The following is a 27,624-nucleotide window of genomic DNA, read 5'->3' as shown; positions in this document are numbered from 1 at the left end:
TTGTAAACCCTAGAAATGGTTGTGAGTGAAAATCCCAGTAACTGAGCAGATTGTGAAATACTCAGACCGGCCCGTCTGGCACTAACAACCATGCCACGCTCAAAATTGCTTAAATCACCTTTCTTTCCCATTCTGACATTCAGTTTGGAGTTCGGGAGATTGTCTTGACCAGGACCAACCCCCTAAATGCATTGAAGCAACTACCATGTGATTGGTTGACTAGAAAATTGCATTAATGAGAAATAGAACAGGTGTTCCTAATAATTCTTTAGGTGAGTGTATGTTCTAAAACCTTTTTTGTGGTGTATAAGTGGAAAAAAGGGCTTATTTGCCGTTGTGCGGTGAAGTGACAAAATTACAGCATTTTTTAGGGTGTATTAGCGGAAAGAAAAAAAGGGCTTATTAGCCGTTCAGCTGTACAGTTATATGTTTTAAAGCCTTTTTTGTGGTGTATTAGTGGAAACAAAAAGGGCTTATTTGCCGTTGTGCGGTGAAGTTGCAGCGGGCGTCTCCCCCAGCACCTTTTAGGAGGGAAAAAGGTTACTTGTTTTGTTGTGACGCCAGTTGCAGTGAAGAACAGGGCAACTTTTAGTGATATGGTAGTTGACACCTAGGCGTAGGAATGCCAGAGTAATGTAGGGTGGCCTAAATGTCCCTTAATGGTGTTGCACTTGTCATGGTGCTCCTACCTGGATTCTCTTGACCCTAGGCGTTGGCTCCGCAGCAATGAAAAGGGGGTTTTTGATGAAGGGGATGATTAAATAAATTGAGTCCAGACCTTGTGCTGATGTTGATAACAGCTTTATTTGCATAAACGTTAATTAGGAAACAATCTTCCAACTTTTTCTTGGTTACCAGCAGGTTTTGGCATAAATTCTGGCATGCAAACACACTCGGTTCTGCTACATCAGTTGTTCTCTGGCTCTGCTGTGCTAACAGGCTTAAATAGGAATTTTTTCTTTTCTTTTTTGCTGTACTTAACTTTCTGTAGTCTGTTCTGTCTTTAGCTTTTTCGAGGAGACTTTCTTCCTGGCTTTTGAGGCTCTTTGCTTTGGCCTCCTGATCCAGAAGAGGTGCTCTGGCTGGCTCGGACACAGCCTTCCCCTAGCAGGGGGTACTCTATTGTCACTCTAACTGGCTGAACTCCTCCCTTGAGGGAGCACACTAGAGAGGAAAGAAGGGTTCCAATCTAGGTAAGGTAGCTCTGCCATTAATGCCGCCATCTGCTGGTGAACCAGGCACATTACACTTAAACAGTTACAAAACAATATTATGAATACACATTTTGCAGGCCCTGGAAATTAAGACAGGGGAAGACATTAGGTTAACCATAGGAGATAATGCAGAAGGTGGTAATGCATCTCTGGGGCATTACAAAGTGACAAAAGTACCGCCTTTTTTGGGGTGTATTAGTGGGAAAAAAGGGCTTTTTTGCCATTCAGCAGTACAGTTATATGTTCTAAAGCCTTTATTGTGGTGTATTGATGGGAAAAAAGTGCTTATTTGCAGTTGTGCGGTGAAGTGACAAAATTACAGCCTTTTTGGAGTGCATTAGTGGGGAAAAAAAGTCTTTTTTGCCGTTCAGCAGTGCAGTTATATGTTTTAAAGCCTTTTTTGTGGTGTAGTAGTGGAAAAAAAAAAGGCTTGTCAGCCACTGCGCAGTGAAGTGACAAAATGACAGCCTTTTTTATTTATTTATTTGATCTAACAGTATGTCAGACAGTATGTCAGACAAAGAAGTGACAGGCCCTGCGCAGGGGAGGGGCAGAGTCCTAAATGTTTCTGGCGCAGGCACAGGTCACAGCAGAGTAAGGGGGCGTGGCAGCAGGGGTCACTTCCAGAGGCCTCAGCTCCCAGTGTCATCTAGCGGCCGTGTCTTGACCAGCAACCCAGCAGTGATTAAATGGTTGACTCGGTCATCCACTTCATCCCAAGTGATATCAGACACCCCCAGCCAAGATTCGGTGGGTTCGTCAACCCTTAGTTGGCATGGCCCAGGAGCAGGCCCTGTGCCCTCACCTGTCCTCAACCTGCCTCTGTTCTTTTCTGTTCCCTCAGCCAGACAAGTATTATATGCTGTGGGTTCAGCTCTACTATAAAGCGAGGAGGAGCTATTAGAGGACAGTCAGGAGCTACTGCCCAGCCAAGATCTGGAGGAGACATCCGCCACTTCCTCCTGTAGGCTGGCAAGTAGTGATGAGGAGACTGGCATGGGAGCTGGTGTTGCGAGCGGTCAGGCTCCTGGCTCAGAGACAGTTGAGGAGGACATCAGTGACATGCAGACAGTACTTGATGATGATGTAGCCGATCACAATTGGGAACCGGGTGATGAAGGGGCTTCATCATCATCGGGAAAAGAGGGTGGCAGCTTGGCCGTGAGTCAGCGGCGGAGCCAGCAAGTCGATAGCGTGGCCGAGAGTCAGCAGGGTGTCAGCAGTGGGAGGTCGGGACCCAAACCTGCCCGGGGTAGACCACCCTCTTCGCAGGAGCCTACCTTTCCGGGAAGTAGTGGTGCAGGGGTTCACATAGGAAGCTGCCATAGCAGTCAGTCAGTGCGGAGTGTTGGGGATAAAATCACCTACTTGGCGGTGTGGTAGTTTTTTGTTAAGCCACCTGAGCAGGTTAACATGGCCATTTGCTTAATCTGTGGGCAGAAGGTAAAGTGTGGCCACGGCCCTGTGTCAACTTATGCAGTGTCTCCATAAAGTGGCCTGCGGGAACTGTGGCTCTGATGTGGTGGTCCAGCCTGCTGCAGCATCCGCTGCATTACCCAGTGGCATGCACTCTATTTCAGGCAGTCAAAGCTCCACCACCTCATCCAAAGGGAGCTGTCTGTCCTTCCCATCATCTTCTGGTCCTGATGCTCCTGCTCCTCCTACTACTCATCAGTCATTCCGTCAGCAATTGATCACCAAAGAAATTGCCAAGAGACAACAGTATGCATGCACTCATCCAACGGCGCAGAAGCTGAACATGCTCCTGGCCAAATTGCTGGTGCTGCAGTCCCTCCCGTTCCAAGTGGTGGACTCTGCACCTATCAGAGAACTGATGGCTTGTGCCGAGCCCAAGTGGAGAGTCCCCAGCCGTCATTTCTTTGCCAAAAAAGGCAGTACCAGCCCTGTACACATATATAGAACAGAAGGTGAGCCTGTCAGTGTCTGCCACAGTGCACTTCAGCACCGACGTGTGGAGCTACAGTTGTGTTCAAAATAATAGCAGTCAGACATCACTAACCTGATCAATCACTGTTTTTGGTAGAAATGATATTTCTACATGGCAAATAATTGATTAGCAGGTGTAGTAGAGAAATAGAAATCAAACAGACCCAACAGTCATGACATGCATGCTGCTGATTCTCTGTAATATAATCACTTATTGAAAGGGGCATGTTCAAAATAATAGCAGTGTGGAGTTCAATTAGTGAGGTCATTCATTCTTTGAAAAACAGGTGGCAATTATTGCTCTTATTTAAGGAAGGAAGGCAGCAAATGTTGTACACGCTGGTTACAGTGCATTTCTCTCGGAAATTCTGAGAAACATGGGTAATTCCAGACATTGTTCAGAAGAACAGCGTACCTTATTTAAAAAGTTGATTGGAGAGGGGAAAACATATAAAGAAGTGCAGAAAATGATAGGCTGCTCAGCTAAAAAGATCGCAAATGCTTTAAAATGGCAACCAAAACCTGAAAGACGTGGAAGAAAGCAAAAAACTACCATTCGAATGGATAGAAGAATAGCCCAAATGGCAAGGACTCAGACAAAATTCAGCTCCAGAAAGATCAAAGAAGGTCTAAAGGTACCTGTGAGTACTGTTACAATTAGAAGACGCCTATGTGAAGCCAAGCTATCTGCAAGAAGCCCCCGCAAAGTCCCACAAAGCCCCCGCAAAGTCCCACAAAAAAGACATGTGCTGAAGAGGTTACAATTTGCCAAAGAGCACATTGACTGGCCTAAAGAGACATTTTGTGGACTGATGAAAGTAAGATTGTTTATTTTGGGTCTAGTGGCCGGAGACAGTTTGTCAGATGACCCCCAAACACTGAATTCAAGCCACAGTACACTGTGAAGACAGTAAAGCATGGTGGCGCAAGCATCATGATATGGGGATGTTTCTCATACTAGGGTGTTGGGCCTATTTATCGCATACCAGGGATCATGGATCAGTTTGAATACATCAGAATACTTGAAAAGGTCATGCTGCCTTATGCTGAAGAGGAAATGCCCTTGAAATGGGTGTTCCAACAAGATAACGACCCCCAAACACACCAGTAAACATGCAACATCTTGGTTCCAGGCCAACAAGATTGACGTTATGGAGTGGTCAGCCCAATCCCCAGATCTTAATCCAATAGAAAACTTGTGGGGTGACATCAAAAATGCAGTTTCTGAGGCAAAACTAAGAAATAGGAACTAAGTGTCACATCCCAACTTCAAGAATGCCACTCAATGCGATATGATATTGATGTTCTTGTCAACTGTTCTGATGATTTTTTGACGCATAACCCAGACTTATCCGGTTCAGTCGCGCTCACCTGCATTAGACAACTTCCAGGAGTTGGTTGAGCGCGATTTGTTCCGGTTAAAGGACAATGCTAGTAACAATGCAGGAAGGCATAAAAATAATTTAAATGTTGAAGAAAGATTAGCTCTATCCAAATTGGAGTCTATGCCAGATATTTCTATCAGACAGGCAGACAAAGGGGGTGCGGTGGTTGTCATGGATCGCTCCGTGTATAGGTCCCAGAATCTCCTCATGTTAGGGGATTCGGACACATACACTGAGCTATCCAGTGACCCCACCCCCCGCTTTTAGGAGGCACTTTTGGAGTTGTTAAATGTTGGAGTGAGTGGGGGGTTTATTAATCAGAGACAAGCAGATTATATTTTTGTTCCCTTTCCCATCACTCCGATATTTCACTCACTCCCGAAAATACACAAGCCAGTTTTTCCTCCGATGATGCGACCTATTGTTGCAGGCATTGGCTCATATTCTGAAAAAATGTCTGAATGGGTAGATAGTCTTTTACAACCATTGGTGCAAACCATGCCTGGGTTCTTGCTGGATACTAGGTCAGTTTTACAATCCTTTTATGACTTCAAATGGAACCCGGATTTTGTCTGGATTACAGCTGACGTTACGTCACTATATACAGTCAACCCGCATGACCAGGCTATTGCCGCAACCAAGTGGTTTTTAGATGCTTACTCTGACTTTAGTCTTGAATTTATTGCGTATATTTGTGATGTTATCCAGTTCTTGCTCAAACATAACGTGTTTATGTTCGACCAGAAGGTATATTTACAATGTACTGGAGTTTCGATGGGCGCAAAATTTTCGCCCTCACTGGCGAACATATACATGTCTTGGTGGGAATCCAGTTTTTTGTTTTCCTGCGGTAATCCGTGGTCCTCCTCCCTGCAGTGGTATGGCCATTACATAGATGACCGGCCATACCACTGTTTGAAAGGTACTTAAACGAAAATCAAATGAATTTGAGGTTCACGGTTGATTTTCATTTTATTTCTTGATCTTACTCTCCATGGTGATGTGGAAAAATCTGAGATAACCACTTGCACTTATAGAAAAGACACAGCTGGGAATACTACCTTGCTAGCCCTGTCTTGTCATCCGAAGCATGTGGTCAAAAACATCCCCAGGGGGGAGTTTATCAGACTACGGAGAAATTGTTCGGACAATTCCACTTTCCTTAGAGAAGCAGAAAAGTTGACTGCTCGGTTACAGATCAGAGGTTACAGTCAGTCCTTATTGGATACAGCTAAAAAAACAGCTTTTTCACTTCCTAGGCGAGATCTGGTTTTTCCAAAATATAAAAAGAGGTTTAAAACAAGGGGGCCAGACTGAAATGCCGTTCTTTATAACCAATTATAGTCTTGAATACTCGGATGTTTGCAAGATTGTTAGAAAGAATTTGACAGTTTTGCGAACAGATGCCGCCTGGAAGCCGATTGTGGACATGGGAATTAAATGTGTTGCCCGTAAGGCGCCAACACTTTCCCAAAAACTCAGTCCCAGCCGGTTTTCAGATGGTACGGTACCGCAACATTGTTGACTTAGGTCTAAAGGGATGTACAAATGCGGACATCGCATCTGCACTTGTTGCAGTGTCGTTCAAACAGGACGGAATGTGGCCTCAGTCACAACCCAGCAGTCATTTGAGATACAACAATACATCAATTGCAACACCACCTATGTAGTGTATTGTGTGTCTTGTTCTATATGTCAATTACAATATGTGGGTTGTACGTCCAATGCCCTCAAAGTTCGGATATGCAGACATATCTCAGATATACCCCATGCTTTTACAAATATGTGTCAGCAGTCAGCCAGCATTTTGCTTCCTGTCACCAGGGCAACATTGCTGGCATGAAAGTTCAGGTCATTGAACGAGTACATTTTCCAAAACAGGGTGGAGACCATAGAAAGGTTCTTCTTAATAGAGAAGCTTATTGGATTTTCAGATTTCAGTCCTGCATACCCTTGGGCCTGAATCAAAGACAAGATTTTATATTGTATTATTAGATGTATCCTCTTCTCTTATCCTTTTTGAACAATTTCTGCAATGTTTTTTTATTTTTATATTTTTTTCTCATGCAGTTTTGTTCCTGTGTCTCAGTGGTATATGCTGTGGGTGGGGTGAAAGCGGTTTAATTGCCAATTAACAATTCACCGCTGAATCACTGCTTTTACTTTGTATATAAGATTTGTCAGTCTTAATCTCTGTGTCATGAGGAAGGATCTGTAATTTATATTGATCCGAAACGCATAGATGGAATGAGTTTGTTGTTTGGTTTTAAACACTTTTCCTAATAAAATACGCACTACGAGGTGAAGCTGGACAATCTGCGTTCAAGAAATAGAGAAGAACTGTGGAATGTAGACCAATCATCCTGGGCTGGAATACCTGTTCACAGGTGCCAGAAGTTGGTTGACTCCATGCAACACAGATGTACAGCAGTTCTCAGAAACAGTGGTTATACAACTAAATATTAGTAAAGTGATTCAAAGGAGAGCAAAATCTTCAAACTTTTTCAGTTTATATAGTGAATGTTTGAGTTTGTAAAGAAGAATACAAACACTGCTATTTTTTTGAACAGTCTAATGTTCACTTTACTTCAACACAAATTTGATATATTTTTCTACATGTTTTGATTCGGAATAGAATGTGTAGTGTTCCCAATTAGAGTTGAGCGAACTCGAACTGTAAAGTTTTCGTACCGAACTTTAGGGTTTTCGGCACCCGGACCCAAACCCGAACATTTATGTAAAAGTTCGGGTTCGGTGTTCGGCGATTTTTATGGCGCTTTTTGAAAGGCTGCAAAGCAGCCAATCAACAAGCATCATACTACTTGCCCCAAAAGGCCATCACAGCCATGCCTACTATTGGCATGGCTGTGATTGGCCAACTGCAGCATGTGAACCAGCCTCTATTTAAGCTGGAGTGACGTAGCGCCACCCGTCACTCTGCTCGGATTAGTGTAGGGAGAGGTTGCAGCTGCTGTGAGGGAGAGATCAAGGAAAAATCTTATCAAGAACTGTTTTATGTACTCGGCGATCTACAGCAAATGTGTTTTGTAGGTGCAGTGCACAATTTTTTTAAGCCTGCCCTGAGCCAACTACTACTGAAAACAAACTTTTTTTTCTTCAGTTAGTCAATATCAATACATAATCGGCAGCCATTTTATGCAACGATAGTGCACCAGCACAGGCTATCTGCATGTCTGCAAGTCCAGAAATACAGCTTTTTGCTTACTGGGGTTAAAAAAATAGATCTGTTAAATATAGTGCACATCTGGGATTACACGATTATAAATGATTGTCACATTTAGGCCAGAAATACGGCTTTGGCATACTGGGGTGAAAAAAACCTCTTATATACTGCACATCTGGGATTACACGTGCATAAGTGATTGTCACATTTAGGCCAGAAATACAGCTTTGGCATACTGTGGTGAAAAAAGCCTCTGATAAACTGCACATCTTGGATTACACGTGCATAAGTGATTGTCACATTTAGGCCAGAAATACGGCTTTGGCATACTGTGGTGAAAAAAGCCTCTAATATATTGCATATCTGGGATTACACGTGCATAAGTGACTGTCACATTTAGGCCAGAAATACGGCTTTTTGGTTACTGGGGTGAAAAAAACCTCTAATATACTGCACATCTGGGATAAGACGTGCATAAGTGACTGTCACATTTAGGCCAGAAATACATCTTTTTGGTTAATGGGGTGAAAAAACCCTCTAATATACTGCACATCTGGGATAAGACGTGCATAAGTGAGTGTCACATTTAGGCCAGAAATACATCTTTTTGCTTACTGGGGTGAAAAAACCCTCTAATATACTGCACATCTAGGATTAGACAAGCATAAGTGACTGTCACATTTAGACCAGAAATACGGCTTTGGCATACTGGCGTGAAAAAACCTTCTGATATACTGCACATCTGGGATAAGACGTGCATAAGTGAGTGTCACATTTAGGCCACAAATATCGCTGTCATATAGAGTTTAAATATTTTTTTTTAGTGCAATACTCTACATCAGGGTTTTTATTGGCGGTTAATTATTTTTAACAGACTTAACCGCTTTTTACTTTGCTTTGTAAACGCTAACTATGAGGCAAACATCTAATATGGGGAGGCAGTCATGGTCATGGTGGTGGTGTTGGTGGAGCCTCTGGTGCAGGGAGAGGACGTGTCCGTTCTGCCACAGCTACACGTCCTACTGAACCTACTACCTCAGGTCCCAGTAGCCGCCAGAATCTACAGCGATATTTGGTCGGGCCTAATGCCGTTCTAAGGATGGTAAGGCCTGAGCGAGTACAGGTGCTAGTCAATTGGGTGGCCGACAGTGGATCCAGCACGTTCACATTATCTCCCACCCAGTCTTCTGCAGAAAACGCACAGGTGGCGCCTGAAACCCATGCCCATCAGTCTGTCACATCACCCCGTGCATATCGGGGAACCTGTCTGAGCCTCAAGTCATGCAGCAGTCTCTTATGCTGTTTGAAGACTCTGCTGGCAGGGTTTCCCAAGGGCATCCACCTAGCCCTTCCCCAGGGGTGGAAGACATAGAATGCACTGACGCACAACCACTTATGTTTCCTGATGAGGACATGGGAATACCACCTCAGCACGTCTCTGATGATGACGAAACACAGGTGCCAACTGCTGCGTCTTTCTTCAGTGTGCAGACTGAAAAGGAGGTCAGGGAGGAAGACTGGGTGGAAGACGATGCAGGGAACAATGAGGTCCTAGACCCCACATGGAATGAAGGTCGTGCCACTGACTTTCAGAGTTCGGAGGAAGAGGCAGTGGTGAGACCGAGCCAACAGCGTAGCAAAAGCGGGAGCAGGGTGCAAAAGCAGAGCAGCCGTCGCCAAAACAGTTCGCCTGCTACTGGCCACTGTCACCAGGGACCGAGCACACCAAAGGCAGCTTCAAGGAGTTCCCTGGAATGGCACTTCTTCACACAATGTGCTGACAACAAGACCCGAGTGGTTTGTACGTTCTGCCATCAGAGCCTGAAGCGAGGCATTAACGTTCTGAACCTTAGCACAACCTGCATGACCAGGCCTCTACATGCGAGACACGGGCTGCAGTGGAGTAAGCACCATCAAAACCAAGAAAGGTCTCAGGCCCCTCCTGCTCCCTCTTCTGCTGCTGCCTTGGCCTCTTCCTCCGCCTCTGGAGGAACGTTGGCACCTGCCGCCCAGCAAACAGAGGATGTGCCACCAACAACACCACCTCCGTCACCAAGCATCTCCACCATGTCACACGGAAGCGTTCAGCTCTCCATCTCACAAGCCTTTGAGAGAAAGCGTAAATTCCCACTTAGCCACTCTTGATCCCTGGCCCTGAATGCCAGCATTTCTAAACTGCTGCCCTTTGAAATGCTGTCATTCAGGCTGGTAGAGACGGACAGCTTGCTGTCCCACAGTACGTCGTTCCCATCCTCCACTACTTCTCCAGGAGAGCCGTGCCCTCCCTGCACAACCAAGTATCGGATAAAATCAAGTGTGCACTGCGCAACGCCATCTGTGGCAAGGTCCACCTAACCACAGATACGTGGACCAGTAAGCACGGCCAGGGACGCTATATCTCCCTAACTGCACACTGGGTAAATGTAGTGGCGGCTGGGCCCCAGGCGGAGAGCTGTTTGCCGCACGTCCTTCCACCGCCAAGGATCGCAGGGCATCATTCTTTGCCTCCTGTTGCCTCCTTTTCCTACTCGGCTTCCTTCTCCTCTTCTACCACCTCCTCATCCGGTCAGCGACAGACTGTCACCACCAACTTCAGCACAGCCAGGGGTAAACGTCAGCAGGCTGTTCTGAAAGGAATGTGTTTGGGGGACAGGCCCCACACTGCGCAGGAGTTGTGGGCGGGGTATAGAACAACAGACCGACGAGTGGTTGCTGCCAGTGAGCCTCAAGCCCGGCCTAATGGTGTGCGATAATGGGTAAAATCTCGTTGCAGCTCTGGGACTAGCCGGTTTGACGCACATCCCTTGCCTGGCGCATGTGCTGAATTTGGTGGTGCAGAAATTTATTCACAACTACCCTGACATGTCAGAGCTGCTGCATAAAGTGCGGACCGTCTGTGCGCGCTTCCGGCGTTCTCATCCTGCCGCCGCTTGGCTATCGGCTCTACAGCGTAACTTCGGCCTTCCCGCTCACCGCCTCATATGCGACGTGCCCACCAGGTGGAACTCCACTTTGCACATGCTGAAGAGACTGTGCGAGCAGCAGCAGGCCATAGTGGAGTTTCAGCTGCAGCACGCACGGGTGAGTCGCACTGCGGAACAGCACCACTTCACCACCAATGACTGGGCCTGTGTGCCCTGTTGCGCTGTTTCGAGTACTCCACCAACATGGCCTGTGGCGATGACGCCGTTATCAGCGTTACAATAAGACTTCTATGTCTCCTTGAGAAAACACTTAGGGCGATGATGGAAGAGGAAGTGGCCCAGGACGAGGAGGAGGAGGAAGAGGGGTCATCTCTAACACTTCAGGCCAGTCTTTTAGAAGTGGCTCAGAAAGAGGATTTTTGCAACAGCAGAGGCCAGGTACAAATTTAGCCAGCTACTGGAGGACGAGAAGGAGGAGGATGAGGAGAAGGAGGAGGATGGGGATGAAGAATGTTCACAGTGGGGTGGTATCCAACGCAGCTCGGGCCCATCACTGGTGCGTGGCTGGGGGGATACGGAGGACGCAGACGATATGCCTCCCACAGAGGACAGCTTGTCCTTACCACTGGGCAGCCTGGCACACATGAGCGACTACATGCTGCAGTGCCTGCGCAACGACTGCAGAGTTGCCCACATTTTAACGTGTGCTGACTACTGGGTGGCCACCCTGCTAGATCCCCGTTACAAAGACAATGTGCTGTCCTTAATTCCCTCACTGGAGCGTGATCGGAAGATGCTCGACTACAGGCGCACGATGGTAGACGCGCTCCTGAGAGCATTCCCGACTGACGCCGGGGGACAAGTGAAAGCACAAGGCGAAGGCAGGGGAGGAGGAAGAGGTCGCCAACGCAGCTGTGTCAGCGCCAGCACCTCAGAAGGCAGGGTTAGCATGGCCGACATGTGGAAAAGCTTTGTCACCTCGCCGCAACAACCGGCCCAACTGCTGATATGGAGCGTGTTAGCAGGAGGTAGCATTTGAACAACATGGTGGAACAGTACCTGTGCACACGCCTACACGTACTGACTGATGGTTCTGCCCCATTCAACTTCTGGGTCTCCAAATTGTCCACATGGCCAGAGCTTGCCCTGTATGCCTTGGAGGTGCTGGCCTGCCCTGCAGCCAGTGTACTCTCTGAACGTGTGTTTAGCACGGCAGGAGGCGTCATTACAGACAGACGCAGACGCCTGTCCACAGCCAACGTGGACAAGCTCACGTTCATTAAAATGAACCAGGCTTGGATCCCACAAGACTTGTCTGTACCTTGTGCAGAATAGACATACCACCATCAAACATACATTCTTGTACTCAAGTCAAGTGCAATGATTCTTTGTTTTCTTTTTTTTTTATTTGTCCCAATATTTTGGGGGCTACCTACCCCAATAAAAAAAAAATATAAAAACATTGTTGGCTACCTCCTCCTCCTCCATTGCTGCCTCCACCTACAATACCACATTCACCGCCTCCTCAACCTCCGACTCCATATCCACCTCCTTCTCTGAGTTACAGGTTAATAATTTGTAATTTTTTGTTATTTTATTTCATTTTAAGTTATTTCCCTATCCACATTTGTTTGCAGAGCAGTTGCCATGCTCTTAAGCACATTTTACTGCATTTTACATCCCTCTAGTCTTTTCAAGGACTATTTTAAAGCCATTTTAATGAAAAAACGTGCCAATTTTAGTGCCCTAAATTGAAAAAATTCTTATTTTCAATTGTCGGGTGACATTTTACCATTTTTGGCGTATACAAACCCCTGCTGTGCCTGGGTGACAGGGGCCTAAATCTCTCAAAATCCTCTGTTCTATTGCTGGGTGACATGAACCCCCTTTTGCCCTGAATGAACCCCTGCTGTGCCTGGGTTACAGGGGCCTAAATCTCTCAAAATCCTCTGTTCTATTGCTGGGTGACATGAATCCCCTTTTGCCATGAATAAACCCCTGCTGTGCCTGGTTAATATGGGCCTAAATCTCTCAAAATCCTCTGTTCTATTGCTGGGTGACATGAACCCCCTTTTGCCGTGAATGAACCCCTGCTGTGCCTGGGTGACAGGGGCCTAAATCTCTCAAAATCCTCTGTTCTATTGCTGGGTGACATGAACCCCCTTTTGCCGTGAATGAACCCCTGCTCTGCATTGCTGACAGGGAACTAAATTTAGTGAAAACATCTGTTACTGATCGGAAGATGTGCGACTACAAGCGCACGCTGCTGATGGCATTCCCACCTGACAGCGGGGGTACAGTGGAAGCACAAGGCGAAGGCAGAGGAGGAGGAAGAGGTAGCCAACGCAGCTGGGGCACCGCCAGCACCTGAGAAGGCAGGGTTAGCATGGCCTAAATGTGGAAAAGCTTTGTCAGCCTTGGAGGTGCTGACCTGCCCTGCAGCCAGTGTATAGTGTGAACGTGTGTTTAGCACGGCAGAGAGCATTATCACAGGCCACAGCCAATGTGGACAAGCTTACGTTTATTAAAATGAACCAGGCATGGATCCCACAGGACTTGTCCGTACCTTGTGCAGAATATACATTTATACCAGCCTCCATCCATTCTTGTACTCAAGTGCACTTATTCTTTGTTTTATTTTGTTATATGTCCCAATATTTTGGGGGATACCCTAATTTAAAAACAAAAAATAACACAAATCAGTGTTGGCGACCTATTCCTCCTTCACCGCCGCTTCCACCTACACCGCCATGTTAACCTACACCGCCACATCCACCCATCCACCGCCTCCTCAACCTCCTACTCCTAGATCCAGATTGTTATTTTAAATTTTTTTGTATTTTATGTTATTTTAAGTCATTTCCCTATCCATATTTGTTTGCAGAACAGTGGCCATGCTCTTAAGCACATTTTGATGCCTTTTGCAGCCCTCTAGCCCTTTCCAGGACTATTTTAGAGCCATTTTAGTGCCCAAAAGTTCGGGTCCCCATTGACTTCAATGGGGTTCGGGTTCGGGGTCAAGTTCGGGTCCCGAACCCAAACTTTTTTTTCAAGTTCGGCCGAACTCTTCGAACCCGAACATCCAGGTGTCCACTCAACTCTATTCCCAATGCATTTGTGTGTATGGAAATTAAAGCTATTAGAAGGATTTTGAGCTTTATTCACTTTTTTAAACACACTGCTATTATTTTGAACACAACTGTATAACTACAGTCAAGGACAATATATGTCCTTTACAGCCCACTGGGTAAATGTGGTTTTTGCCCAGCCACACCAGCAACTTAAACAGATGACGCCGCTTCCGTCTCCACCTCCACGTTTTTACGCTGTTGGTCCTTCGAAAATGTCCGCCTCTGCCTCCTCATACACCTCCACAGCCTCCACTGCAGGGACAATTCACAGTGCTCCTCCAGCATACCACATGTGCAGGGCACAGCAGTGTCATACTGTTCTAAACCTTGTTTGCCTGGGCGAACGGAGTCACACAGGGGAGGAACTGCTTTGTGTTCGTCATTAAGAAATTGAATCCTGGCTTTCTCTGCAACAACTCAAAATCGGAACCATGGTGACCGACAGCTGCGTCTAGGAGGGCTGAGCCATGCTCCCTGCATGGTACACATATTCAATCTGGTTGTCAAACGGTTCCTGAAGTCTTCCACCCATCTGCAAGACATCCTAAAAATGGCCAGGAAACTTTGCATGCACTTCAGCCACTCGTACACCGCAAAGCACACCCTCCTTCAGCTGCAGCTGCAGAACAGAGTCCCCCAACATAGGGTGATATGCAACATTTCCACCCGTTGGAATTCCACCCTCCATATGTTGGACCGACTATACAAACAGAGAAAGGCCATAAACAATTTCTTGATGATCCAAGCGGACAGGAGTACTCAACCGTGTAACTTCGATGTCAGCCAGTGGCAGCTCATGCGTGACACCTGCCGTTTGCTCAGGCCCTTTGAGGACGCCACGTTATTTGTCAGTTGCCAGGACTACAGGATGAACAACGTCATTCCACTACTTCATATCCTGGAACAGATGCTGGTAAATCTGGCTGGTCAGGTGACTTGAGACGTGGCGCCTACATCTAACATCCACATGGGCCCTGTGGGCGCTAAACTGGAGATGGAGGAGGAGGAGGACATTGGAGCACAAGCAATGCGTAGCAAAATGGGTGTTTTTTATACACAGGTGACAGGAGAGGTAGAGCAGGAGCAGCTGGAGGAGCAAGAGGGAGATGAGGAAGACGAGGCAGATGACCCAGACACACCATGGCAGTATGCAGTGGAGATGGAGGTAGGGAGTCCCTCTGAGTCACTTACGCAAATGGCCCAATGCATGCTCACTTGCTTGCGTAGTGACAGCCGAATTATCACCATTCGGCAGAGGGAAGACTACTGGCTCGCCACCATGTTAGAACCTTGCTACCGGTCCAAAATGGGGGCCTTTTTTCCACCCGCTGAGAGGGAGGACAAACTGAATTACTATAAAGTCATCCTATGTAGTCAGTTGGCCGCTGCCTATCTGCGCCATTGTCCTTCCTCTGGCAGGTCTGAGACTGAAGGGGGGGGGGGGCAGGAGCAGTACCAGCTCCATCAGCAGCAGCCTGAGTCTAGATTCGCTGATGAGCAGCTTTCTTCACCCGCATAGTGAATAAACTACTCAACAGCAGCTAGAAATAGAGCAGAACCTGAACCAGTAGGTGGTGGCATACTTGGAGTGCACCCTGCCAGCCATCATTGAAGATCTGCTGGATTACTGGGCATCCAAACTGTATTTATGGCCGCAACTGGCCGAGTTTGCCCTGGAAAATTGTCCTGCCAGGCCAGTAGTGTGGCATCAGAGCGAGTGTTTAGTGCAGCGGGGGCCATAGTTACCCCAAGAAGAACTCGCCTGTCCACCCAAAATGTGGAGAGACTGACCTTTGTCAGGATGACTCAGGCATGGATCAGCCAGGATTTCCACCCACCAATGCCTAATGCATCAGACTAGATCATCCATGGTGCCATACCAACAATTTGACAAAAGAGACCGATTTCTTATGGCTACCTGCCTCAGCTACTATTCTGATGCTTCCACCCACCTGATGCCACAAAACCGATGCCAAGTGCTCCTAGTTTCACCCACTATCTTCAGCTGATACTGGTATTGCCACCCACCTCCACACTATGTCGCCTTCCCCTCTGTGGCCTCCTGATGCTGTTGCCACCTCCACACTATGTCACCTTGCCACTCTGTGGTCTCCTCATGCTGCTGCCACCTACATACTATGTCACATTGCTACTCTGTGGTCTCCTCATGCTGCTGCCAACTCACAGCTCTGTCTCTGGTTCACTCTGTGGTTTCCTCATGCTGCTGCTGCTGCCACCTCCACACAATGTCACCTTTCCAGTCTGTGGTCTCCTCATGCTGCTGCCACTTCACCACTCTGTGGTCTCCTCATGCTGCTGCTACCTCCACACTCTTTCATTGTGCCACTCTGTGGTCTCCTCATGCTGCTGCCACTTCACCACTCTGTGTTCTCCTCATGCTGCTGCCACATCACGACTCTGTGGTTTCCTCATGCTGCTGCCACCTCCACACTATGTCACCTTGCCACTCTGTGGTCTCCTCAAGCTGCTGCCACCTCACCACTATGTCACTGGGCCTCTCTGTGGACATCTCATGTTGTTCCCACCCTCCCCATTCCATGACTGGGCCACTATTTTGCCTTTTTGGCCTGGTTGACATCATCATTTATTTGACCCTTCTTTTGATCTGTCAGAAGTAAGAAAAAATTAGATGCACAACGGATCCTGTCTATGTAGCAGCTGTAAGGCCTGCATGACATGGTCCCATCAGAATTGGCTTATGATTTAGTAGCCAAAAGCAGGAGTGGGTACAAAACACAGAAGATATGCAAATATTAAATTCACATGTCATCTCTGTTTTGGATCCACTCCTGTTTTGTTTTGGCTTTAGCAATACTGATGGATTACTGACCAAATGCTGACCGAGTGAAGGCGGATGCTCAACAGACAGGATCAGTTTTTTGGGGGTTATTGTTCTGATGGATCAGAGGAATGGCAAAATAATCAGTGACGTCAACACAAACTTACTGCTGACACCCTCTCAACTCTGTCGGGGGGCTCTAATTGTACAAGCTTTTAATAGAACAGGTTCTGTAGACATCTACGTGGAATCAGCTGACGACGGTGTAAAAGGAGTGCCCTTCTTTTTTACACTAACATCGACCCGTAAGGCTGAGTTCACACTTGAGTTATTTGGTCAGTTTTGGCCCCATGACTGCCCAAATAAGTGAAGTGTGTGGTGATTCTAATAGGGACGCCTGTCATCTGCATGTCATACGGACTCACAGTATTATTTCACGACCACAGCAGGCTGCCTATGTGTGTTACTGCAAGGCACAGTGTTCTACACCACTATAAAGGCTGTCTGCAGCCAAGATATAGCAGTTTTTTAACGCGATTCGCCACAAATAAATTAGAGTCGAATCAAATCTTTTCAGAAACTTCGGCGAACCAACCAAATAAAATTTTTGAGAAATTCGCTCATCTGTAATCACTGGTGTAAAGTTTTCATCCATTATATGCATTTTTTCAACAAAAATGTGTGGATCCTAATATTTCACAACAGCTTGATAACCTTTGCATGAAAGTTTATTTTTTTTTGTATTCAAAGATGTGTGTCTAATAAATGGTCTTCAAGTTAAATATACAGTCGTGGCCAAAAGTTTTGAGAATGACACAAATATTAGTTTTCACAAAGTTTGCTGCTAAACTGCTTTTAGATCTTTGTTTCAGTTGTTTCTGTGATGTAGTGAAATATAATTACACGCACTTCATAAGTTTCAAAGGCTTTTATCGACAATTACATGACATTTATGGAAAGAGTCAGTATTTGCAGTGTTGACCCTTCTTTTTCAAGACCTCTGCAATTCGACTTGGCATTCTCTCAATCAACTTCTGGGCCAATTCCTGACTGATAGCAACCCATTCTTTCATAATCACTTCTTGGAGTTTGTCAGAATTAGTGGGTTTTTGTATGTCCACCCGCCTCTTGAGGATTGACCACAAGTTCTCAATGGGATTAAGATCTGGGGAGTTTCCAGCCCATGGACCCAAAATGTCAACGTTTTGGTCCCCGAGCCACTTAGTTATCACTTTTGCCTTATGGCACGGTGCTCCATCGTGCTGGAAAATGCATTGTTCTTCACCAAACTGTTGTTGGATTGTTGGAAGAAGTTGCTGTTGGAGGGTGTTTTGGTACCATTCTTTATTCATGGCTGTGTTGGTCAAAATTGTGATTGAGCCCACTCCCTTGGATGAGAAGCAACCCCACACATGAATGGTCTCAGGATGCTTTACTGTTGGCATGACACAGGACTGATGGTAGCGCTCACCTTTTCTTCTCCGGACAAGCCTTTTTCCAGATGCCCCAAACAATCGGAAAGAGGCTTCATCGGAGAATATGACTTTGCCCCAGTCCTCAGCAGTCCATTCACCATACTTTCTGCAGAAGATCAATCTGTCCCTGATGTTTTTTTTGGAGAGAAGTGGCTTCTTTGCTGCCCTTCTTGACACCAGGCCATCTTCCAAAAGTCTTCGCCTCACTGTGTGTGCAGATGCGCTCACACCTGCCTGCTGCCATTCCTTGACAAGCTTTGCACTAGTGGCATTCTGATCCCGCAGCTGAATCCTCTTTAGGAGACGATTCTGGCGCTTGCTGGACTTTCTTGAACGCCCTGAAGCCTTCTTAACAAGAATTTAACCTCTTTCCTTGAAGTTCTTGATGATCCTATAAATTGTTGATTGAGGTGCAATCTTAGTAGCCACAATATCCTTGCCTGTGAAGCCATTTTTATGCAACGCAATGATGGCTGCACGTGTTTCTTTGCAGGTCACCATGGTTAACAATGGAAGAACAATGATTTCAAGCAACACCCTCCTTTTAACATATCAAGTCTGCCATTTTAACCTAATCAGCCTGACATAATGATCTCCAGCCTTGTGCTCGTCAACATTCTCACCTGAGTTAACAAGACGATTACTGAAATGATCTCAGCAGGTCCTTTAATGACAGCAATGAAATGCAGTGGAAAGGTTTTTTTGGGATTAAGTTAATTTTCATGGCAAAGAAGGACTATGCAATTCATCTGATCACTCTTCATAACATTCTGGAGTATATGCAAATTGCTATTATAAAAACTTAAGCAGCAACTTTTCCAATTTCCAATATTTATGTAATTCTCAAAACATTTGGCCACGACTGTACACCTTATGTCTTAATCATGGTGATTCTATGATCATTTCATATGTTATTAATTGGCTATGAGTCAATAAAACCTACGAGTCATGTCTACATAATAAAATATGTAATGCCTGCATATACTGTATATGTGGCATTCTAGCACCAGTCAATTTCAAAACCTCTCTTGTAGTCTAGGCAGGCAGTAAGAAAAGAAATGTAGATGGAAACTTTTATTGAATGCTAAACTGTATACAACAAGGGCACCTTGGAAATTAGGATGTTGTTTAAAAAAAGTTAAACTCGATTCTCAGTGACCAAAAGTCTCTTCACTTCCAATACATTCCCATTAAACAAACTCATGTTCTTCAGAGAGGGAAAAGCCTTGAGGCAGACTTGGTGAAAAATCATTCAGCATTTTCTCGCAGAAACTTATTGAAGCAGGTTATGGATGTCACATGTAATAAGAAGAATGATGTTAGAGCTGAGCAATAATTGAATAATGAAGAGAAAAGACAGTCGGACAAGTTTGACAAAAGTGATATTCCGATTCAAACTGACCGCAATTAAATATCAGCTTAGGCTACTTTCACACTAGCGTTAATATTTTCCGGTATTAAGATCCGTCATAGGGTCTCAATACCGGAAAAAACGCTTCTCTTTTGTCCCTATTCATTGTCAATGGGGACAAAACGTAACTGAACAGAAAGGAATGCTCCAAAATGCATTCCGTACTGTTCTCATACCGGAGAGCAAACCGCAGCATGCAGTTGTATTATCTTTAACATAACCAAGACGGATCCGTCATGAACTCCATTGAAAGTCAATAGGGGACGGATCCGTTGTCTATTGTGTCAGTTTTTGTCAGAGAAAACGGATCCATCCTCATTGACTTGCATTGTGGGTCATGACGGACCGCATCCCAAAACAATCTGACTTTCTGGTTTGGATCAACTTCACTTAAAGTAACAATTTATAAAGGTAAATGTCATTTTTTATTGTATTTCTTTTACATTTATTTATTTTATTCCTTTATTGGAGGGCTGTGGTCACATGATCATGTCCATACAGCCCTTCCTTATTTCCAGTGATGTTCATGGGTGTGTCAAAGCAGCAACAGGGGCGGTGATAGGGGAGTAAATAATAAATGGGGCGGCTCACCCTGCTTTAGGATTTCTATGGTGCTCCAACTGCAATTGATGCACCCAAATCAAGAGGTAAAGGTTATATAAAGTAAAGATATGTAGAAGGGCACTCAACATATGGAGTCACATCGAATCATAGGAATTTGAATATATAGCGATTGATTGAACACATCTAAAATAGACAATTGAGGTGGTAAAAACAGCAAAAGTAAGAACACACAATAAAAGGCATATCATAAAAGCACATAATAATACATAAAATGGCAATCAAACTAGCAATGTAGATATGTAAAAATGGTGGGGAGGGGGAGTTCCAATTAAAATGTCCAATACCACAAAAAACACAGGTCAACGCTATAAGCAGATTGGGATCCTAAATCTGCAATTGTGGGGACTTTAGATATTTTCCTAATATATAATCGTATAGTCTTAGGCCGTCCATGTTATAACCATTTTGTGGCGTCCCACATTTTCTAATGGTGTTAGAATCGGCACAAGAACAATGTTCGACGAATAGGAATCTTTACTTAGCTTTATGTTTAGAAGCTTATTTGCGGCCTTCTGCTGATAGGCACTGTAGCAGTGATCAAATATTCAGCTGTAGAGTATGGAGATCTTGTATATGGTGTTCCACGTGTAGCGGACTTTGCTTTCAGCGTCCCACGTGTCGTAACTTCCGAACACGGATTCGATAGTTAACCCAGGCACTGTAGTAATCGAGTCACGCACATTCGAGCGACCTTTTTCAGGTGCAGCAAGACACTCTCCAAGTGTTGTGTCTTTCGGGTAATTGCAATTCGTGCTCTTTAGTCTTTTTTCTTTTTCCAAAAAGCAAAGTCCAATAAGTGTGGATTATGGTTATGTCCCCACTATGCAAGTCAATAGATTGAGCACCAAACGTGTTTCGGTGTTGCTTTACTCCTTCCTCAGTGGTAGGAGTAAAGCAACACTCCGAAACGCGTTTGGTGCTCAATCTATTGACTTGCATAGTGGGGACATAACCATAATCCACACTTATTGCACTTTGCTTTTTGGAAAAAGAAAAAAGACTAAAGAGCACGGATTGCAATTACCCGAAAGACACAACACTTGGAGAGGAACGCCTACAGGATCGAGGAAGAGGCAAGCATCCAATCTTGCTGCACCCGAAAAAGGTCCATCGAATGTGCGTGACTCGATTACTACAGTGCCTGGGTTAACTATCGAATCCGTGTTCAAAAGTTACGACACGTGGGACGCTGAAAGCCAAGTCCGCTACACGTGGAACACCATATACAAGATCTCCATACTCTACAGCGGAATATTTGACCACTGCTACAGTGCCTATCAGCAGAAGGCCGCGAATAAGCTTCTAAACATAAAGCTAAGTAAAGATTCCTATTATTTATTCGTTGAACATTGTTCTTGTGCCGATTCTAACACCATTCGAAAATGTGGGACGCCACAAAATGGTTATAACATAGACGGCCTAAGACTATACGATTATATATTAGGAAAATATCGAAAGTCCCCACAATTGCAGATTTAGGATCCCAATCTGTATATAGCGTTGACCTGCGTTTTTTGTGGTATTGGACATTTTAATTGGAACTCCCCCTCCCCACCATTTTTACATATCTACATTGCTCGTTTATGTCTTATTATGTGCTTTTATGATATGCCTTTTATTGTGTGTTTTTACTTTTGCTGTTTTTACCACCTCAATTGTATATTTTAGACGTGTTCAATAAATCGCTATATATTCAAATTCCTATGATTCGATGTGACTCCATATGTTGGGTGATAGGGGAGTGTCTATGTAACTAGCTGGGTGGGAGGAGCTATAAAGTAGCTGGGTGTTAGGGACAGTGATAGGAGAGTGTCTATGTCACTAGCTTGGCGGGAAGTGCTATTAAGTAGATGGATGTTGTTAGGGCTGGTGCTGGAGCTGTGGCAGAGGAAGGAGAAGTGCATTATGGGTTTGATTGGATTCAGCAACAGGAAGTGTTATATACAGGATTGGTTTACAGAGTGATTGGTTTACATGGTGAAAATGGGTCAGGAGAGTACAAAGGGAAAAAAAGCAAACCAAAACTAGTTTAGCATTATGAAATCCACTTTATGCACAGCTTTAACTTTCTAATATACTAATATACTTTACCTGCAATGCCTGTATTGCAATATCCAAATGCTGATCACATGACCCCATCCTCTCCTTCAACATTTCTTCCGCCAACGTCTCTTTCAGTCCAGGGTTAGACTCTGACTTTGAATCCAGTCCAAAGTCCTAGTGCTATAGACTCTTTTTTTTAAGCACAGGATCCATCTTTAGTTTTGCCTAGAACCCCCCTTTAATTTGGACCATTGTGGTAATCCTTGTACTTTGTGTCTCCTGGTTTCCAGTTGCATGGATACAAAATATAGGTTGCATGGATACAAACTATTTTAGTGAAAATACAGTAAACCAAATGTTAAACTTTTAAGAACTGACACAGCAGTCTTTGGGTAAACTGATAAATGGTACAGGAGTGCATCCTGCAGAGAGTAATGTGATTTACCGGAACTGCTCACGTTCCTAAGTCCTCTAGTAAAGTTCAATTACTTAAAAGCGGCAGGGAGTCTGATAGAGAATTTCAAGTGATATGTGGAAAATGCTGAATGAACTTTTGGACATTGCTTGAGTCACAAAAAATAAATGTTTAAAAAAATACAGATGTATCAGACAATTCTTCCTGCTACCCATATTGATTTACTATGTGATATGTATTAAATTATAATACTAAAAATTAGGGACGGCCAAGCACTCTCAACATCTAAAGAGTTATTTGTTTAGCCTTTCTTCTTAAAGTGCAGCTACTGCATTGTTGTGGTTCTCTAAGTTAAGAAATTCTGCACTCTTATGTTCCTGTATTTTTAAAGGTGTTGTTCAGGCAATTAATTTTTGTTTAACCCTTTTCCGACTAGCCGTTAACTATATATAATATATCTGGGTAGTCAACCTGGACCTCTGCATGGAAGTTTTAATACGTTATTGCAGAGATCTCAGCCCCCATCCATGCCTTAGGCCCCTTTCACACGGGTGAGAATTCCGCACGGGTGCAATGCGGTGAACGCAATGCACCCGCACTGAATCCGGACCTTTTCACTTCAATGGGGCTGTGCAGATGAGCAGTGATTTTCAAGCATCACTTGTGCGCTGCGTGAAAATCGCAGCATGTTCCATGTTCTGCGTTTTTCACGCAACGTAGGACCCATAGAAATGAATGGGGCTGCGTGAAAATCTCAAGCATCCGCAAGCAAGTGCTGATGATTGGGATGAGCAACCCCGGACCCCATTAAAGTCTATTCACTGTATTATTGTATATATGTAGGTGGGTGGCTCTCACCTAATAGCTATGATGGGTGCTACTAACTCTGAATTGGGAGCCCGATCCCAAGAATAATAAAAGCTTAAATAAAAAGAGGAGAGCGAGCACTCACAACACCTGTGTCATATGGAAATGATTTTACTTGGACCTGATAGGTCAGAAAACGTTATAACACTATTACATTCACTACTAAAATACATCCACATTAAAATACAATAAACATAAAATGGTACCAATTTGATTACACGACTGTGGTCGGGGTAAAGAATCCGTGGCCGCACTCCGTGACACTTATGAAATAGTGTCAGTGTCTATAAATTGAATAGATGAAAGTGTCCTAAAAGTTCCTCATGTGGGGCACTTTTCACGGCTTGTTTCCAATGTGAGCGGACACCATGTATATCAATTCCTGCAGAAAGGTTCGCTCCTGCCAGAAGAGTAAAGGCAAAGTCCCAAACTTATGATTTTCAGTTCCTACCTGGTTCCTTAGTTATGTACCTCGCTATGTGGCGTCTCCTCGAGGCAAGCGGTGCTGGCCGTCCGAGCGTTCTCCGCCGCAAGTCTCAGGCGGGTGACGACATAGTATCGCGGGATCCGACAGGTAGGATTCCAGACAGCAAAATGCGCTGAAGGCTATGTGCGTACTTGCTTTACTGGAGATTCATCCATGCATGGCCATGCAATCCATAAGAGGGTCCGGTATGTTAGGTGGGCGCTTTTCCTTCTCTTTCACCAGACGCGTTTCGGGGCGTCTACACCCCTTCCTCAGTGGTCAAAGCGCCATCAATCTTTCTCCACCTTTTATAGTCTCTATGGTGATCCACAAAACAGGAACAGGAATCCGGATCATTCGGAAACAAAAACTGCCGATGCGGTTTTGAGTGCGGTATTCGTGCGGTTTTTCAACATCTATTGCGTTTTTTATTGCAAATGCAACTAACCCACTACAATAAACTACCCGACACAATATTAAAAATAAAAAATGATAATTTAAGATACAATTAGTACTTTAATATATAAATTAAAATTAAAATGAATAAAACCATAAATAGATATACATACATTCTAACCCTTTCTCTGCACACATGAATAAGCTTCAGCTGATGTATCTGGGGACATTAATATATAAATATATAAAAATATAAAAATATATATAAGGATATAGAATATATAGAGGAAAATTTCTGCCAATGAAATAAATGTAGAGAATGAGGTTCAGAAGTCATGGATGCCGATCTCATCTCGGACGGGAGGCCCCAGAGCCAAAAGGCTAACCATGGGATCTCTCGTCAAAGAGGAGAACAGCATCCTATAGAAAACCAAAGATCTCAAGGTCCGAATTCAGGCCTGCCGGTAATAGGCAACCAAATTCATAAATATGTTTTGATTCGGCTCTGGACATCCTTCTAATATAATCACCCCCCTCTCCAATGTCTATCGATTTTCTCCAGGGCCACAAAAAACAATTTCGATGGATCCCTGTTATGTACTTCATCATAGTGTTTGGAGAGGGAGTGTTTCAAATAGCCCTTTTTGATATTTGATACGTGTTCACTTATTCTAACTTTCAGTAATCTTTTTGTTCTGCCAATGTATTGGCGCTTACATGGACACTGTATCAAGTAAATAACTCCAGATGAGTTACAGGTCAGACAATTATTAATTTCCCAGACAAAAGAGTTGTGTGCTGAGTGTACTTTAGTAATTTTTCTTTCTTGTAAGCTCATCCTGCAACCCATACATCTCCCGCACTTGAAAAAGCCTTTTAGGTTCATATAGGATCCTAAATTGGTGATTGTGGGTCCTTTTTCTTTTTCTTTCACTGACGGGGCTATTTTGAGTTTTAAATTTGGGGCTTTTGTATATATTATTTTTGGTATATTCGGCAGTAATGGGCCTATCACTCTATCACTCGTCACATGATGCCAGTGTTTGGATATAATATTTTTTAACTTTTTATAATCACTGCTAAAAGGTAGAATTATTTTAATTTCACTCTTAGAGTCCTCAGTTGTCTCAATTATTGTTTTTTCTTTAAAAAAGGACTTTCTATCCAATTCTCTCACCTTATTTAGCGAATCGTCCAGAACCATTACTGGATATTTCTTATCCATGAATTGTGATTTCATTACAACTGCCTCTTCCTCAAATTTTTCGGGTTCAGTGCAATTTCTTTTAATTCTCCGGAATTGGCCTAATGGGACATTTAGTAGCCACCTGGGTAGGTGGCAACTATTGAAAAGAATAAAACCATTCTTCGCAGTTGGCTTTTGATACGTACTGCAAGAATAATGATCACCTGCCTTTTTTATCAAGAGATCTCTGATATTAGACGTAAATATTAAATTTCGGTCATTATTATTAATCTCTTCCAGAAACCTCATTAATTCTGTCTTTCCCTTCCTCCAGATAAATATCACATCATCGATGTAACGCCGCCATAGGACCAGATCCGCCCCAAGTTTGGGCAAGATGGTAGTAAATTCCCATTCCGCCAAAAATAAATTGGCGTAGCTTGGGGCAAATCTGGTCCCCATGGCGGTGCCACATCTCTGCAAATAATATTCCCCCTCAAAATAAAAATAGTTGTGTTGTAGAATATACTGGATACCTTCCAATATCAATTTTATTTGGGGGTCCTCAAATGTGCCATTTCTTATCAACTGTTGTTCGACTGCCTCCAATCCCTGCTGATGGTCTATAATTGTATACAGGGATTGGACGTCTAGAGTTCCCATAATCCAGTCCTGTTCAATTGTTAATTCCTCCACAATCTGTATAATCTGTGTGGTGTCTTTCAAATAACTTTTGGTATTTTTCACCACAGGTTGGAGCTGGAGATCTATGTATCTAGACAGGTTGGAAGTGACGGATCCTATTCCGGACACTATAGGGCGTCCCGGAGGATTCGTCAAACTCTTATGTACTTTGGGCAAGCAGTAGAAGGTCGGTAACCTTCTCTCCGTGTCCAAAATAAACTCCATTTCTTGTTTTAGGAGAATTCCCTGTTCCAATCCTCTCTTGCATAGATCCTCCAGACCCTGAACAAATTCTTGTATTGGGTCACTCTTAAGTTTTATATATGTGGCCTGATCAGCTAGCAGTCGTAGACACTCCTTATTATATTGATCCGTGTCTAAGATCACCGTAGCTCCGCCTTTATCAGCCGGGCGCACGGTAACCCTACTATCCTTCTGGAGTGACTTAATGGCTTGGATCTCCCGTTTCGTCAGATTATTTCTAACAGGTGGTCTGACCTTCATCTTCCTTATATCATCTTCAACACATTTTTGAAAGGTAGCTATCTCTTTACCTATCTCATTACGTGGGAACATTTTGGATCTCTTTTTCAAGGAGGTATGTTTAAAAGGATCAACTCCCTTACCACCGGTTGGATCTCTAGTTATAGGGTTTTTTATATGATATTTTTTAAGGCAAAGGTTCCTGATGAATTTTTGGATCCCTATAAAGGTTGAGAATTTATCTGTAGTATTGGACGGGGCAAACTTCAACCCCTTATTTAATAAATTAATTTGTGCAATAGTGAGAGTTTTTGAACTTAAATTAATTATGGATCCCATCTCTGGGCTTGTGGGTGTTTCTGGTGTCGTGACTCCCTTCCTTTTACTTCTCCTAGTCTTCCTTTTTCTGAGTGCCAGTGTTGTTGGTGATTCGTGTTGTTGTTGTAGTGATGGTGTTGACTCCGTGTTTGGTGATTTGAATAATGATCCTTCCCTGCCGAATGTTGATATCTGGTGTTCTTGTGCCTCAAATTGTATGGTGACCTGTGTCGTGGTGGTGTTTGGTCTCTGTATCTTGTGCGTGTTCTGTGGTGTGCCGGGGTAAGATCTAAAAAATGTTGCCCTGCCAATTCTTCATATCTATTACTGACAGGTACATTGTGCCTGTCTATTCTCTCTTCTCTGCCTAAATCCATATCTAATAATTCCTGGTGTGAATTGTCCTCTTCTTCTACAATTTCTGTGTGTCTTTCATGTTCTCTATTTTTATAAGTTTCTATATACTTTTTACTTTTTTTATTGATTATATCCCCCTCTAATTTGTCCAAACTTCTACATAGTCTGTCCTGCCATGTATTAAACTCTGCATTTCTGGGGAATTTCTCTATATGTTCCCTTAGTTTGTTAATTTTTATGTTTAAATCTCCCAGGATCTCTAATCTCCTTTTAATGATCAATTTCATCATGGCAACTGATTGATTGATCAATAA

This window comes from Bufo bufo, chromosome 2 (assembly GCF_905171765.1).
Source record: "Bufo bufo chromosome 2, aBufBuf1.1, whole genome shotgun sequence".
NCBI classification, from domain to species: domain Eukaryota; kingdom Metazoa; phylum Chordata; class Amphibia; order Anura; family Bufonidae; genus Bufo; species Bufo bufo.
Note: the sequence above shows the minus strand (reverse complement) of the source record.